Source organism: Hippocampus guttulatus, chromosome 22 (assembly GCF_054856545.1).
Source record: "Hippocampus guttulatus isolate MCC_2025c chromosome 22, RoL_Hgut_1.0, whole genome shotgun sequence".
Lineage (NCBI taxonomy): Eukaryota > Metazoa > Chordata > Actinopteri > Syngnathiformes > Syngnathidae > Hippocampus > Hippocampus guttulatus.
In genome coordinates, this window is record NC_141282.1 from 5,886,274 (window position 1) to 5,902,756 (window position 16,483).

Consider the following 16,483-nt stretch of genomic DNA (forward strand, 5'->3'; position numbering starts at 1 on the left):
GAGACTTATTCGACTGACTGGAACAAAAGAAAAACAAACCCTCAAACCAATGCACTTGGTAGAAATATGCAAATGTGCTTCAGCTCATTGTGCATTTTTTTTTTTTTGCTCGCGACACTCAAATCAGTCAATAAGTAAAGCTAACGTAGCAACAAAAAAAAAAAAGAAAGAAATTTGTCGGCGGCTGACTATGGAAATAACACCGTGCCCTCTAAAAAACATTTTGGGTGAGCTACTTTATACGCATCCACACGCGGCCTTCTTTGTGTCTTCTACCAAACACGAGGGACCTTTTGATGGGCCGCGAGACGCCCGTTTGTGGCAAAATGAAGTTCGGCCGGCATTTGATGTCAATATGCGGCCCCGGGAGTCCATTTGGGATTGTTCAGAGGCGAAGCGCATCTCATTTCTTTCTCTCTCCACCCGATGCCATTGAAAATGTCAGCGCTGACATTTGAGGACGGCGTGCGGGCGGCATCAAGATGGTGCGGTCGCAGCTCGATTGCGGGGGGGGGGGGGGGGGGGGGGGATCGTGGCGTCTCCAGACATATTTTCACAGTCTCGAGAGAGAAAGCCTGGTTGGAATTAAGGTTTATCCTCTCGTATTTGGGGAGATTTTCGAGGGAGCGCGGCTCCCGGAGAGGCTCAAAAGTACACCCGTGCTTCATTCGCGCAACCTCCGTCATGTACATCGGTGCCTTGAGATGCAATTGACCCGACTTCGGGCTTTTTAAGCGACTGGTTGTCATGGAGGCAATTTCAAGTTACGTAGCGCAGAATTGAACCCGATTAGAGAAAAAAAAAATGGAAGTGCTCACACAAGCACAACAAGCAGCATTTGGCAAATCGGAATCCTCGTACAAGTATTGACATAGCCGTCGAGTCGCCACGCACCCAAAGAATCGAATAACGTCAACACACTTTTCGTCGATCTCACACGTCAAAAGCGAATCGCGATCTCCAGGCCGGCAGCGAAGGCCGCACGTCCGCCGCGAAGGAGTGCAAAGCGAGCCGCAAAGGATCCAATAACGCGACCGTCGGCAGCCCGCGAAAGCAGGCAGCGAAAGCAAACATAAATAAAAGAAAGAAAGAAATAAAAGAAGAGAGAAATCCTCTCGCCCTTCATGTCACTCCGGCCGCTTTATTCGCCGCCTCGCTGGGAGCCCCGCGAGACAATAAATTTGCCTTCTCGGACGTTGACCTCCGCGCCGCCTTCTTCCTCCCCGCTCTTCCGTCGCCTCTTTCTGGCCAACTTGCCCTCCATCTAATGATCGTATTCTTTACGCCCCCCCCCCCCCCGACTCGATGAATACAAGCACGCCAGGGTGACTCAAGGTTGGTGCAATCTAAAGGAGACTGCCCCTCTCTTCTTATTCCACACTACCTTTTGCCTTGACAATGGTGCGATCGAACAACAGTGTCGCCTACTCTACCAACAACCAATGCATTAAAATTCAAAAATAAAAAAGGTTGCGGCAAGGGCGCATGTTATTGCTTCTGTCGGCGCGTCGCCTTACTTCCCTCATTTCCATCCATATATTCGCCGCCGCCTCGTATGCAAAAAAAGACTTGTTGTGCCCGTCCGGCCGGGCGGGGTCGTCTTTGGCGACCTTCCCTCGAGCGGGGGGGCCGTCGCCGGACAGAAGCCGCGATTCATTTAATTTTTGTCGGCAGATTGATTTTTAATTTCCGCCTCGCAGATTTAATTTGACACCCTCGTTGCATAAAGTGATCAATAGTGATGAGTCAGATGTCTCGCACTCGCACCGAAAGAGGCGTTTCCACAATGTCAAGTCATCAAGGTCGTGACTGCGATCAAGTGTGATGAGTGATCGCGCCTGCTGTCATATTTGAAATGTTTTTGGGGGGTTTTCTCGCTGCAATTTTTGTTTCCCATTGACTCCACTTGAAGATGATGACACACCACTTCAGGTGCTTCCGCGTACATTCTGCTTGCTTACGGCGCAAAGTGTCCGTGAAAGAGGCTTCCGGGAATTACTCGTGTCCTTTGATGAGATCGATTTGTACAATCTTAGGCAAAGTGCTCGTTGACGAACGGCGCTCGCTTGTCTCCATACGTCACGGCATCCGCGCGCGGCTCGGCTGAAACGGGACGTTTGAGACGAATGGGCTCTGTGCTGCAATAGAGCGCACTAATTCTTTTGCGGCGCCGTTAGCACTTTGCCGGTAACTAATCGCGGCAGGTGAGGCGTTGACGGATGGCGATGCGGCAAAGGCGCGCGACGCGTCGAAGGAAGCCGCGGGGGGCGTGCGAGCTTTTTCGCGTTGCCTTCTGGAGACGACAGGAAATGGAAGAAGCTTAGCGGCGGACTCCAGGGAGGGGGGGGGGGGGGCCCGCCACTTGTTGTTTGGGGAGCCGAACGCATTTCATTTCCTGTAATGGGACTTAATGAAATGTACGCCGTGTTTGCGTGCGGGTGTTCACGGGCGATAAATAATTAACTGCAGAGGAACTTTGTTGCTTGAGTCAGTGTGAGTGACACTGATCCCCCATTTAAAAAAAAAAAAAAAGAGGAGAGCGACGCTGGCAGTTTGCAAACTAACAACGCACATATTTGACACGAAGAGAGTGTGATGAAGGGCGGATGCAAGCCGTGATTTAAAAAAAAAAATTATCATGACGATGTGAGTTTGTGGAAATCAATAGAATGAAATGTCGGTGATGAGGCATTTTCCATGAATTTATCTTGTGGCTAAAGACGCATTTCTATGGAAGCACGGGGGGGGGGGGGATTCAAGGCTTGGCTAAGCAACACGCAGAGATGTGGGAGATGAAGAGGAGGGACTTTGACATCACTCATTAAGGCGTCGAGAAGATTAGAAAGTTATCAGGAATGCTTCGGGGACCTCCGAGAATGCGGATTTCATCTTGTCAATCAACGGAGACATTTTACTTGAAAATGCTGAGCCCTTAACGGACGTCTGCGTGTTTATTAATTTTTTTGCCACGGAATGAAGTCATTTCGGTGGCGCCTTGAGAAACGACTGACTCGTGTTTTTTCCACAAGGGTTAAGCAACAAAGAGTAGAAAAAAAACAATGCAACAACACTCGCGGGCATGTATTCTTTATCCTCGGCGTAAAACGACTACACTCCTAAAAGTAAACGGCATTTGGGTGCAATGGTTTACCCTGTGCCGGGTAAAAAAAATAAAATGGGCGGAGCAATAATCAACCCAATTTAGGTTATAGGAAAACGAGCTGCATATTTATTTAGAGTTTGTCATTTTTCTTGCTATCCATTTCGTGTACTACCAAATTCCTTTCAGAAAACATTGCCAGCAAATACTGTAAGATCAATGCGCCTTTCTCATCGAAAGATGTTTACAACGATACATCGGCTTTACAATGTTGATGCCATCAAAGGATAAAAGTCGTCAAGCGATGGACTCACAGACGCGGGCCGCGGTACAACACACCCAAGTTCCAAAACATATTTCGGCATTGTTTCATTTCAAACAATGTTTTGCACGACGCCGTCCCGAGAGCGTCTCCGGTCTTTCCTTGACGAAAGCAAATAATCAAATATTCATTCAATTATCCCTCTCCTCGACTCGGAAATGAGTTTACTCTGAGTTCACAAACGTTGCGCGTCAAACAGCGGTCGGGTGTTTGCGTGGCCAAACAACGCCCTGCGTCCCGAAAGGGATTGGGTTGGGGGGGTTATAAATGTCTGCCGCCTCCACTTTTTATCTCTGATTAAATTGTGGGAACACTTGCGTCGGGACACCTTTAGTGGACGTTTGCCTTATGTTGCGGCTTTTCCCTCTGATTAAGCCCTCTCGCGGCTTTATTGGCCATGGGAAATAATGGGAAACACAGTGGATGGAGAGGTTTTAGGCCATTACTCATGGCTTTTATTGGCATGGGCTCCTCCTGGCGTACGGCCAGTGACCTGCAAAAAGGACAAAGCGAGGAACGCCTCTCCTGGCGAACACGGCTGCCCGCGGTGGGGCGGGCGGGCGCTCGTCAGGAAGAGGAGGAAGCCGTGTGATGTCGGTGGGATGAGGATAACGCTTTATTCATTCATGCGGCGCGCGGATGCAGCGTCCCAAAACTTATCTCTGCGTAGGAAGGAGAGGGATTTAGAAGCTAATATCAGACGTGGCGTCTAGACGGTATCGCTAATCCACAAAGGCCCAAAAGACGATTCCGCCCCAAAAAATGGACTAAAATAAGACACCGCACAAGCGTCAGCGCGCGACTACCTCAACTCACACGTTTTAGTGCCGAAAATGCTCTCAAAAGTCTGGCCCGGTTAAACTGCCGGCCAAAGAAAGCATCACATTTGTCGTGAGGATCTCCCTGTTAACCTCAAAAACAACAAATAGGATCTCCGCATGCACTTCAAACGAACTGTCAACGGTTCTCATGAAAAATACAAATCACCGTGGTGTCTCGAAGCAAACAAGGTGTTAAATTTGGGTGAACGCAATCTGCTCCCTAATTGGTTGAAAGACACACTTTCAATTTGAAACCGATCAGCCACCGTAAACACCGCAGACTTCCAAAAGCCGTCGTCGGTTGCCCGTCCCTGACCCTATCTAATGTCAACGCGGAAGGTTGGAACCGCCGACAAGTGCTGTTTTGTCTGAAGCCAGCAGTGATGGCAATCTGCACGTTGATGAATAACTTAACAGGCGAAGGCTATTTGCCACGAGGTGTTGGCGAAGGCGCGTTATAAATATTTCCTCTCATTTACGCAGGCTGCCGGTGTCACTTTGAATTGCCGCGACAATTTTTTTTTCTTTTTTTTTTTTTAACAGGTTGCCGCGTGTTAGGTGTCAAAACAGGTGCGGAAACATGTCAGCCTCGCGAATCACTCTCGATGGATCCAAACGCTCAAATGCTGTCAATGTCCTATATTTAGCTCGTCCACCGGGTGCGCGCGAGCATATGCTCAGTCCATATGATCGTGTTTGACATGCACACAGGCGCAGAATTCCCACCCCAAATCCGTGTCCAGGTCAAGTCCTCCTTGAAACACGTTCTCCGTCATCGCGGCGGAACTGGCACCCGCATCGAAAGCGCGCAGTTTGGCACTTGATAGCAGAGACTGTTTTCGGCTAATTAGTGCGAGGAGCTGCAAGGGGCGGGGGGGGGGGGGGTGGGGGGTGCGGGTACGCGCTCAGCTTTGTGGTGTGAGTGGTGCCATCGCTTGTCATCCGCCTCAATTAGAAATGCGCACAAGTGGGCATGCGAGTAAGCGCCCTAAAGAGCGTTATTGTGGGGGGGGGGGGGGGGGGCTGACCTACAAATGCTTTTGTGCGCGTGTGTGTCATTGTTGCATATTTGCATTTTCTCTTTGAGCTTTAAACAGCACGCAGGGATATAAATACGGGGAAACAATTGCATTTGTTTTGCACTGCAGGGGCGGGATTATGCAAGCTTTTGTTTGCCTCCATTGGATGCATTTTGCTCTATTTTCGATGCTCCGCCAGTCAACGGCGCTTTCAACGCATCCCCCCCCCCTCATTCCACCCCAACGCTTTTTAAGAATTTCTAGCAACAATATTTGGGCTAAATTTGTGACGGTTTTCTGGAGCTGATGAATCCTTTTGGATCGTGAACTGAGCAATGATCGTGCCTATCGCTTGTTGCCAGAGGCTTTGCCAGCGTGGAGAAAATGGCGACGTTTTGAAGTCAGAATTCCGATATCAAATTAGTGTCTGGTTGCACCGACAAAACTGCGCGTTTCTTGGTGGATCCTACAAAATGCCTCAAGTGGAGCGCTACAAAAGCGACTCATGTGTATATTATTGAAGGCATAGGTCACGAAACGAAATGAAAAAAATATATCTAGCCAAAGGTATGCAAACGCCAAGTCGAGTGAGAGAGTAAGATGGCAAAAAGGCTGTGCGGAAATACGTTCACAGTAAGTGTCAATAAAACGCAAGGAATAATTACGGCAAGACTGTTCTCAATGGACGGCTTTCGGCATTTTCTTCACAGGGCGCACTGTTATTCGGTGAGGACAGGGGGCGTATTGGCAGCCTTAGCCCCTTTTTGGGGGTGGGGGGTGGATTGGGGGGGGGGGGGGGCTGTCACATAAGCCAGCCACTCTTGTGATTGCCCAAGTATTTATCAGGCGTGGTGATTATTGAGGAGATGCTTCTGACAGGCATACTTATCGCGCCTAAATAAGTCGCATTGGACTGCCTGGAGAGGGGAGGAGGAAGACGAGAAGGAGGAGGAGAGAAGAAAGGAGGGAGGGGGGCAGGGAGATGGAACGGCAGCATTGTGGGGGGAGAGAGAGAGAGAGAGAGAGAGAAGAGCTGCAAGGAGGGAGGGGGGGGCACTCGGAGGCTAGTGTCGGACTCGGCTTGAGCGGCGGCGGCGGTGGTCGCGGTGACGCGCGCCTAACATGCAGTGGAGAGCGGCGGCCGTGGGCATCACCTGCGCGCCTCGGCGAAGCGTGCGCACGCGTCAAACGCTCATCGACGCCGACGAGGGCGGACGCCAAGGAGGCGCCGACGACGCGGATCTCCTCTGAGCAAGCCCCCGCCGGAGAAAGAGCAGAGAGGTTGGCCAAGAAAGTGCAAGACGATGGCCGTCCAGACCCTTTTTGGAGTCGCGGTGACGCACTGAAGCCAGCGCGTGAATGTTTTGCTTTTCGCCGCTCCGCTTGGACTAACGCTTCGGATTGCTTTTTTTCATTTATTTTTAATTTTTTTTGAATGCTGCATCGCAAGACAGTGTGATTTTGTGAGTTTGGACCCCCCCCCCCCCCCCCGCCGCCCACCCCCCTCTCCTGCACCTCCATCCCCCCCGCGCTCTAACGCCGCCGCCACCATCCTCTCCGTCAGGATGCAGCTGCTCCGAGTTGCGTGGGCACTGACCGGAGCCGCGATCTGCTGCTTCCTCATCCTCCTCATCCACTCTCGTCTGCTCACAGAAGGTAAACCCGCGAACCCCCCCCCAGCCCCCGCGAAGTTGCCGCTCAAAGTGTTCGGTGGGGGCGTCGGGACGGTCCAACGACATTTGCATCGTACGATGCTCGCGAGCTCCGTTTGATTGGAGTTGATTCGAATCACGCAGATGAATGAAGAAGTTCCAACAGGGGCAGAAAAAGACGCGATGAAACGGCCGCGCGCGGCTTTGTTTTGTTTTTTTCAAGCCTTCTCAATAGGTGGCACTAGAGTCTAGCTTTAGGGGAACGTGGAGGTCAAGTCGCGCTAATGTTCCCCTTCAGTTCTCTGCTCTTCTGATACTCCAACAAGGTTGAATCGCAATTAAGATCGCCGCCGTGGTCACCTCCACGCCGCACGGGTGGGCGCAGCCCGCAGACACGCCGCAGCGCGCGCAGGCTCGGCTCTTTTGGAAGGCTGAGAATGGATCGGCCGGGCGGGATTTGATTGATTCCGTTCTTTTTTTTTTTTTGCTCGCTTCCCTTTCAATGTGACGGCCGCGGAACGAAAGGCCCCGTGTGGTCGCAAAGCCGACTAATCTCTCGGGGATGTGAGGACGTTTCAAGCTCCTACCCTACTGCCCCCGATGAAAGTCAAATGTTCGCTGCACTTGATGAACCTGGCGGCAAATACAAAGCAGTTAATATTTCCGATTGATGAGCTCGGGGCAAACCGAGTTATTTTTTTAAATATTTTTTTTACACTGCTGGTTTTCCAGCGTGCCGGTCCGTACCGAGTGGCGTGGAGCCTCCATGACTACCGAGAGCTTTGGAGACCATCCGGCCTCATCCAAAAGCCAAAATGGAAGACAAAGTGGAGTTGAGGATTTTGTGCTGGCACGTGCCTCCAAAGACTCTTAATGAGTTGTGACATGCTTGGGGGTCAAAAGAGCATCATGTGGCCACCTCAGAGGATGACAAAGCCATCGCTCGGGGCGACTGTAATGTGAGGAAGCATCCGAAGACTCATCGGCAATGCTGACTTGATATTTGCGACCTTCACTGTTGTGCGAGATATTCCGCTTTTGTTTGCAAAGTTGACGTTGACTAGCTAGTAGCGCAACGCTTGCGCGAGGCGTGCCGTCTTCGCGAACGAAAGGATGAGCAAGGTCAAAAAGCAGAGCTCATCGAGCCAAATTCAAAGGAGGGCATTTGGAGGGTCAGAGTGAACGGCCACACAAATGAGGCATGGACGAAACAGAAGGACTGCTCGGAAATCCATTGATTTGTTTTTAGCCGCATTTTAACTCATTCAGTACCAGCCAATTCTGGACCAAGTCTGAAAAGACGTTGAAAAACGTCTTTGGGAGTGAATGAGTTAAGCATATTACAGATTGGCCATCTGAACACCCGGTTTGGCACACGCCTATTTTTAAACGTAAGACTCTGTTAGCTCAGATCCGGCAAGGGGGGAATCTATGTTGGGGATTGGGATGAGCCCCTCGTATGGTCCAATTCAATAATTCAAGCAATGGCGCTCATAATACAATTTAGCCACTAAAAGAATCGTGCTGAGTGCTCAGCTGAGAATTATTTTAGTACAAGATGGAGGTTTACAACAGGAAAACAAGGTAAGTCGAACTGCCGGGTCAAAACTAACGCAAACTGGGTGAAGTAGCTAACTTAGCACTGGGTCAAAATGGCAATGCTTAGTTATTTAGATCGAGGATTTGAACCAGCACGTTGGGTTGAGAGAAAAACTATCCAGACTGATGAGTTAAAGCTACCCGGTGATATGGCAAGCGTTAGAAATAATGAAGAAATCACTTTCCCGGATCAGGTGTCGTCAAAGAAAGTCACTCGCGTGATCCGTTTGGCACGGCTTTGACACCAGATGCAATTCCTGACGCAAGCCGCCCATTTTTTGCGGGTCGGCCATCTGCTCTGACTGGGATTTGAACCCCGATCCCTGGGTCAGCGGTCACTACCCATTCAACCATCCAAGCCCCCCCAACCGATGATTCTGACCATCCTCAGCTCTTCAGCCTGCCTAAATCCAATCTTACACTCGATCTGCTGCGGCAAAATAATCAACCCAACACCCTCAAAAAATCCACAGCTACCAAGCGGAAAACAACTCAGCATTTTTTTTTTTTTTGTGTGTGTGTGTGACAGATCATGGGTTAACATTTGATGTCACACCCTTCAACATGTTGCCTTTGACTCAACTAGCTCTTTGCAAGCACCGCTGTCTTCCAGTGGCCAAATATACGTCGCTGACACAAAGCCTTTGACACTGCTTGACCCAAATCTGCCCGAGGCTCTGAGCAGAACTGCCACACTACACTCCCATCCACTTTTTTTTTTTTTCTGGGCGAATTCACAGGCCCGTGGTGCTTCTCTCCGTATGTGCTAAATCAAAACTGATGCGGGTTGCCCGGTGTCAGCCGCAGTGTATGAATACACATCTCTCTGTCGCTTTGGACCATTACACCTAACCTTGTGGGTTTGAGGATCAATAACCGCGGGTGTCAGGCAGACCGTGGGCCTCTTCGCTCGCGGAGCAGGTGGAGGACGCGCAAGTGGCGGGAAATGCTCGACGACTGAAGGGGAAATGATGCGCGGCTGAACTCGCATTCAACTTCTCATTGGAGCGGACGGCATTTTTTTTTTTTTTTTTGCAAGAAAAGGCCTCACTTTGAAGTGCGGGGCTGCTTTGGGGCTTGACTAAAACGGAGACGAGAAAGTAGTCTGGCGCGGGGTTTGCTGGGGATTCTTTTCATTAAACCCAGTGAGTAAAGGGCCTCTTATTTTGACTCGACTCGAAATCTTTTCAAGACGACGGCGAGCAGACCGGTCAGGGTCCTGAAAGCAGACGGAGGCAGAGTCTTTGTGTGGGGGTTTTGAATTTGCGAGTTTGTGATCCAGGGCGGATTAGCCTGCGTCGGAACAGAACCGCATTCCTCTTTAAACCTCATTCCTTCGGAATGGATAAGACGAAACTGTCTCACTCTGAGCTTCTCCTCATTTCGCTCCCAGATGAGTCGTCGAAGATTTTCGCGCTTTGTCACTTTTGACGGCCGTTACGCCGAAAGCGGCACTCCGGTCTCTCCTGTCCAGCTGAAGCCGCATTGACAGTCGACCGGTGGACTCTCCAACGGTAAAGATTACGTCGCCCTCCAGTACACGAGGAGGAGAAAGCGACTTAATTGGAGTCAAGAGCAAAGAGCGACATTGCGACTCAAAATGTTTGAGCAGCGGCAGCGGGCGTCAGTCATTAAGTTGTTCTTCCCTTTTTGGGCATCTATTATTCATCTGGAGAAAAGAAGGGATTTGAGAAATCTCAGCGACTCAAAGCGTTTTTTTTTTTTGTTTTGTTTTGTTTTAATGAATATGATTCGATTCATCACGGCAGAGACCCGCGGCGGTGTTTTCAAAGTCATCAAACCTTGGGGGCGCTTGTATGGACTCTCCGGTATGAACTCGTGGCGGCTCAGTATTTCACTTGCCGTATTGATTGCGGGACAGTAAAAAGTGTGCCCGATTGCACCCCGTTTTCCTAAAGTCCTATTGATTGCGTTTTGGCAGCGCGGCGGGACAATAAAAGATGACGAGGGCGGACGTTCGCCCGCTAATGAAAAGCCGGCTGCGGGGAGCCGCTCGCCCTCCCGGTTTTGACTCATCGGCCCGCGCGACCTTGCGCACTTCATTCCCGCCCTTCCACCCGTTGAAGCGTCACGCGCAAATCCCCGCCGTCCAACTCCGACATCGCCCCATACTTCGAATGAATCGCTCAGTCGCTTACAACCTTGCAGCGAGAATGTTCGGAATGCCACGGTGTGATTTTAATAACCGCAGCTGTATTTTTAATTAAAGCCTCGGTAAGCAACCAATGGACCGTGGTCGGGGCGGGCCGGAGAGATTGCCGGCGCGGTGGAGTTTGAGAGGTTAGAGACGACTTGAGCCGTTTGTCTATCGGCTTGGCAACAGATCCTCTCCGATTATCCTGCGCGCTTGCGATTCTTGCAACGACGCCCATCGCCACCACCGCTCACCGGACAATCCCACCAAAATCCCCGTGCGCATTTATCAGGATGCATAAGCTCAGAGTCCTAATTAAAGGGCACCGAGATGGACCCAAGGGGGGGTTTTGTTCACGCGCTAACCCTGCAGACTATTGATTCCACGGCGCCGGAGCTCGTTCCGTCCACGCCTCGGCCGAGGAAATGACGGGCGAGAAGTGTGCTTACCCTTGCGCGCTTTCAATTTGCACTTTCCCGCCGTGCCGAAAGGTGACGATGAGGTCATCCCCGCGGTCGATCAATCGCCGTGTCTCTGTTCATCTCGCTAATCGATAGCTACTTAAGAGGTTTGATCGTCTCGGAGTCCGCAGTCATTTGAATGGATTTAGAAACAAGGCCTTTTTTTTTTTTTTTTCTTTTGGGTCTTCGTTCCCCGAGGCCCCTGCGCCGTAAATGTGGCATCAGCGATAACAAGCTCGGTCACGCTTTATGGATCGGCCGCGTCGGAACATTTTTTCCCTTTATTTCCATCCGACAGAAATGCGGGATTCATCTGACATGAGCTTGGTGGTCGCCCACGAGCTCACCTGGGCCTCAAAAGGGGGCCGGGATATTACCGATGCTGCGCCGCGCCACCGAGTGAAATCGCATGTTTCTCTTTGGGAAAACCAATGGAAGCTTTATCGATTCAAACAAGCCGGGCCACTTGCTTTGTCTCGCCTGTCAGATTGTGTCGAAAGCAATTTCATAAAGATCATTATTTTCTTTCCGGGGCTACCTTGCTGCTAAACAAGATCTCCCGACCTCCATCCCTGCCTTTTGTTGCCCACTTATTCAGCCCCGGCGCAGCTATAGAAAATGAATTTGAAGCCGACGGCGAGTAATGACAATCGCTAAATAGAAAAAGCGACACGGCGACACACCCCCTCAGCGTGTTGCACCCTCGAATAAATTGATCAACCGCTATCTCGGCAATAGAAAATGGATTTAGCCCCAGTGTAAAGGACAAGCTATAACATGATGAGTCACGAGAAGGAGGGGGGGGGGGGGGGGGGTTATTTAATGTCTCATGCCAGCACAGAGCGGAGGGAAAGGTGGCGACGGGTCGTCGTGGTCGTCCTGCGACGTGCGATTCACTTGTCCGCGCCACCGCAGCTTGATCATGAACAGGGGGTGTCAAAAATCGATCAATTAAGTTGCGTGGCGATGACGCGCTTTGTTATTTACTTGCTCGTCTGGTGACGGAAACATGCCGGCGCGCAAAGACAGCCGGCGTTCAAATATTGCGAGCTTTGCAGGGTGCTGCGTTTCTATCGGTTAAATAAGCAAAGATATTTCCGTACGGTATACGTGTTTATCCTCGGAGAGGGAGCACTAAAGGGAGCACTGTTGCCGTTTTGCTTCGATTTATACATTTGCGGCAAAGCAAATTGCCATATAACTCAGAGCGGCGTTAGCTAACAGCTCGACACCCACAGGGCACTCGATTAGGTACAGCTGCGGTGCCTAATCCGATGTGATCCGGCGCACGAAAGCCTTTTTAATGACAGCACTTCGTTCTGAAACGTCTATCGTATTTGGAGAACGGCGCCGCTTCACACTGAGAAGTGTTTTATGATTGAAATCTGATGAATTTCCATCGCAATAATGAAACCCGCTCTTAAACGAATACAGAAAATGAATCAATAAATGTTTTTCTTTTACGGCATTGTGTCATTCGAGTGGTAGAAAATGGCCGCTTCCTCGCTTTGAAATAATGCACGCGTTATATTACGTAACCACAGTAATGTATGATGCCCGCACTGCGATAAATCTCAGAGTTTTCTCATCATCTGCCAAAGTTTGCTATGCATTGATGTGACCCGACTCACACCCCCCTCTCGCCCCCCCCCCTCCCCGCTTTCAAATTGGCAAACCTTCTCGTGGCAACTCCGCTTCCACGCGTCTGCTGCGTCTCCTTTCCATAATTCAGCTCTTATTATCACCGTGAAAATTCACAATCAAGCTATGACACCGATGATTTTAGATGGGATGTTTGAAGCGCGGGGCGGACAGACCAAAGGAAAAAAAAAATCATTCGATTTTAATAATCACATATATTCAGCAAAGGAAATATGCCGGCGTGGCACATTTGCCTTGCTGAACAGACAAGAAATTATACCTCGCGTGGCGCCACCTAAGCTAGACGATAATACCACATGCAATGAGTTGAAAGGAAATCAGGCTTGCAGGATTCGGGGGGGAGAAAATACTTGCTTAGATCAAATGTTGTACAAAGGGCCTTTGGGTGCTACGGTACGCTGTAGCCTTTTCTGTACACTTCAATCACACATCCGAGTCGTGGCCTTAAAGCGCCGCGTGCAAGTTAATCGAGCACCGACACACGCAGCACAAGTGCTCGCAAAAGAAAAGAACACAACAACAACAACCATGTCAACAACAACTGAGGCTTTTGGAATGTCCACAGGCTAAACGCTAACCCGCAACCATCAACCCAATCCTCAACGCATTCTTTAAACAAACACAACACGGCGTAGCAACATTCAGACACAATAACGACACGCGGGGATCATATATTCTTTATCCCCCGTGAAAAGCAAGGACGAATTGCTATCGAAGCATTTGGATTGTCATTATAGTTCAGATGCCATGAAAACCAAGAGCACTGGAACTCATCTTTTCATTGACAGCCAATTTAATGACGTCCAAATGTCATCATGGGCGAAGTGGGGTGCCGAGTCTGTCAACTTGCCGTCTCCCACCACATGCGCGCACATACAAACGACCCGGGCTGTCGCACTTTGCCGCGATTTAGGCGGGGTGGGCCGACATCGCATGTGGCGGACCAACTGTGCCGGATGGCTAACCGCCTACCCGCTTGCTTTTTGGCTCAGGTAGAAGCCCTCTTTTTGCGCAAATTACCTCCCTAATTGATGGACTTTGACTGGTTGCTGAGCTAGCATCTTGTGTGCGTCCGAGTAGGTGTGTGTGCGTGTGTGTGTGTGTGTGTGTGTGTGTACATTCATGTGGTGGGGCGGAGGAAGGAGGAGAAATCCGTCAGCGGCTAATGAAATAATTGGCACTAAGCGCCACACGCGCGCGTTCACAAACAGGCATGAAATGGGCTTTTATAGATTTGCCGTCGCCTTGCGCACACGCGCGCTCGCAGATCACGAAGTACAGATCGCGGCGAGTTGTCGCCGCAAATGCAGGAACCCGGTGGCAGAGTGCGGGCAGGCGCTGGCGGCAAATGAGGTGGAAGAGGAACAGACGGGTAAAATGTCGAACCAGAAGGAGACGAGGCACGGTACGCAGGAGGCGCGCTTTCTCTCGCTCGCGAGGGAGCATCTTGGCCTTTGCCGGTGTCCCTAATCAAGTGGCCACAGTGCATATTTCTGCTTCTGTCTGTTATTTCATAATAAACTCTTCATCCGCTGACGACTGAGTCATGAGAGGTCGCCAGGTGGGCCACGCAAAATTACCCAATTTCAATTAAATGGTCCGGAAACGATTTGCTTACGACAAATCATCTGCTCGTTTTGCTCATCTGTGCCAGTGACATATAGTGACGGGCAAAAATATGAAATCCCAAGTAAAGACCGCTCCGATAGGACGATTCCAATACGCATCTTGAGAGACACGGTACGACGCGAATCGAGAACTGTATTCGAATGTTGGCCATGATGTTGCTACTTGGGGAATGAACGATTGGCGGCATAAAGTTTACAAACCACTAATTTAGAACAAACGGCGAAATGATTCATGCATTATCTTCCCCCGACTGCTCATTATGTCATGCTTGTAGCGCCGCGATAAAAATGTCCCGTTCGCAACGAGGTCAAAGGTGAAATCTTAATGACACGTTGCTCCCGCTGCCTGCGTGCATTTTAATCACTCCCCTCGTTATTGCGCAGCCCTAATTGCACAGGAGTCACAAAGAGGAGCGGGTTAGGTAACATTTGGCGGGTTATTCGTTGGATTCACACAAATCAGCCGCGATTTGAATGCAAAAAGTGGCTTGGCGTACAGGTCTGTGTTGCGACACCCCGCGCTAGCCCGCGGTGCGCTTTAAAGCCGATACATTGAGTAGCCCCCTTGATGATGCCCCCGCTGGGGCCACCTTGCGCATAGCGTGAGGAGGCGGCAGTTTGACTCCAGAGCCGCTTGATATTTTTACCCGACGTCCTTAAAATAGTCCCGCGGACGGTGCCGCGCAAGTAACGTGCGTCTCGTGGTGTCGCGGCGTGCGCATGCATTCGTGTGCGTCTCTGCAGGCGGGGGGGGGGGGGGGGGCCTTTGGATAGAGAGAAAAGGAAGAGCTAATAAGAGCAGCGACAACGCCTACACGCTGGCTATTGCGGAAATCCAGATAGGGACGTTTCCTCTCAGGTCTCGCGCCTCTAACTGGGCTCCTGCTTTGGATCAGACGGAGCCTGCATACCAATGGCGCCGCCTCCGCGGGAGACGGGCAGAAATCGGGGTTGTGGGAGCAAGAAAGAGCCAGCGACACAGGTTGAATGCGAAGGGCCGGACGGGGGGGGACACAGAGGCGGACGGGCTCAACGTTTAATTGCGACGGCCAAAGGAATGCGAAGGAAAAGACTGCGCAAGACGTCTTCGGAGCCAGAAGCAATCGATAGGTTGCTGCCTTCTTTCGACGTTCCGCTCCATCGACTCGTTTCATGTATCGGAAAGTGCAAAGCGAAGAAGAGAATGCGCGCGAGCCCGGAGGTGTGTTTTCCACCAAGCAGAACAGTTTGATTCACGTCCATTGTAAAAGTGGCCATAATCCAACAGTCCTCGGGGTGCTGGCTACAGTAGCACACAGGATGGTTCACTAGGTCGTATCGATCGGTAGGAAGAGAACAAAATGAACCGTTTATGAAATGCGGTGGGCGACGTTGAGGGCTGAATGATGAATCGCGTTTGACATTATCTCGTGACTTGATCAAATCGGAAATTTCGGCGGGTGTTTCCGTCTCACGGGGACTTGAGGCAGATATCTGAAGTCTTTCACGCCACGCGGCACCGAACTCCACTGACTGGCCGCGACGTGGGGCTTTAAGAGTGTTCGACCAGTTTCTTAAAAGTCGAAGCCATTTAATTTGCATCTGTAAATGATGGCCAAGCGCCGCCTGGTAATAACAGTGGCCGCCTGATGTTGAAGCAAATGAATAATTTATGGTTTATGCCGCACCGAAGTGAGCATATCGTCTCCATTAAAGCGCACTGACTGTGCGCGCGCTCCGGCTTCTAGCCCCCGCTGGCTTTATTACTAATGCACACACACACCCACACACCCACGTTCATAAATGTAGAACTTTCTCTCCGTAGTTGACATGCACCATCTCTCTCTCTCTCTCTCTTTTTTTTTTAGCTTGCGTCCTTATTTCCTCCTCTTTTGTTATGCTAAATGCTATAGTGAGCGCTAATATCTCCTCTGAAGGAGCAGAGAGTGTTGGCAAAAGGAGCTGAGAATCCAGGATGGATTTCCATCCTGTATTCTTCCTCGCGCGATTTTATTTTATTTATTTTTTTGGGGCTGAATTTGTGACCGCGTCACCATCAGGCCCTTGTCATCCTGCTGTTTGAGC

General features: G+C 50.5%; 2 protein-coding genes across 6 annotated transcripts in view; one reads left to right on the forward strand and one right to left on the reverse strand.

Annotated features, from left to right (window-relative positions):
* The window catches only part of brd1a (bromodomain containing 1a), a 193,298-nt gene that overhangs the window by 51,944 nt on the left and 124,871 nt on the right, over window positions 1-16,483 (reverse strand). The window lies entirely within an intron of this gene.
* The window catches only part of tafa5a (TAFA chemokine like family member 5a), a 71,724-nt gene that overhangs the window by 15,453 nt on the left and 39,788 nt on the right, over window positions 1-16,483 (forward strand). Inside the window, exons 1-2 of one of the 4 annotated variants that reach the window (XR_015099149.1) lie at window positions 6,311-6,725; window positions 6,827-6,918. The exons of 2 other annotated variants lie outside the window; for them this stretch is intronic. The gene's annotated coding sequence lies outside the window, so the exon portion shown is untranslated. Of the gene's footprint in view, window positions 1-6,310; window positions 6,919-16,483 lie in introns of those variants that run through there. One more of the 4 variants, XR_015099148.1, reaches the window with a different exon arrangement.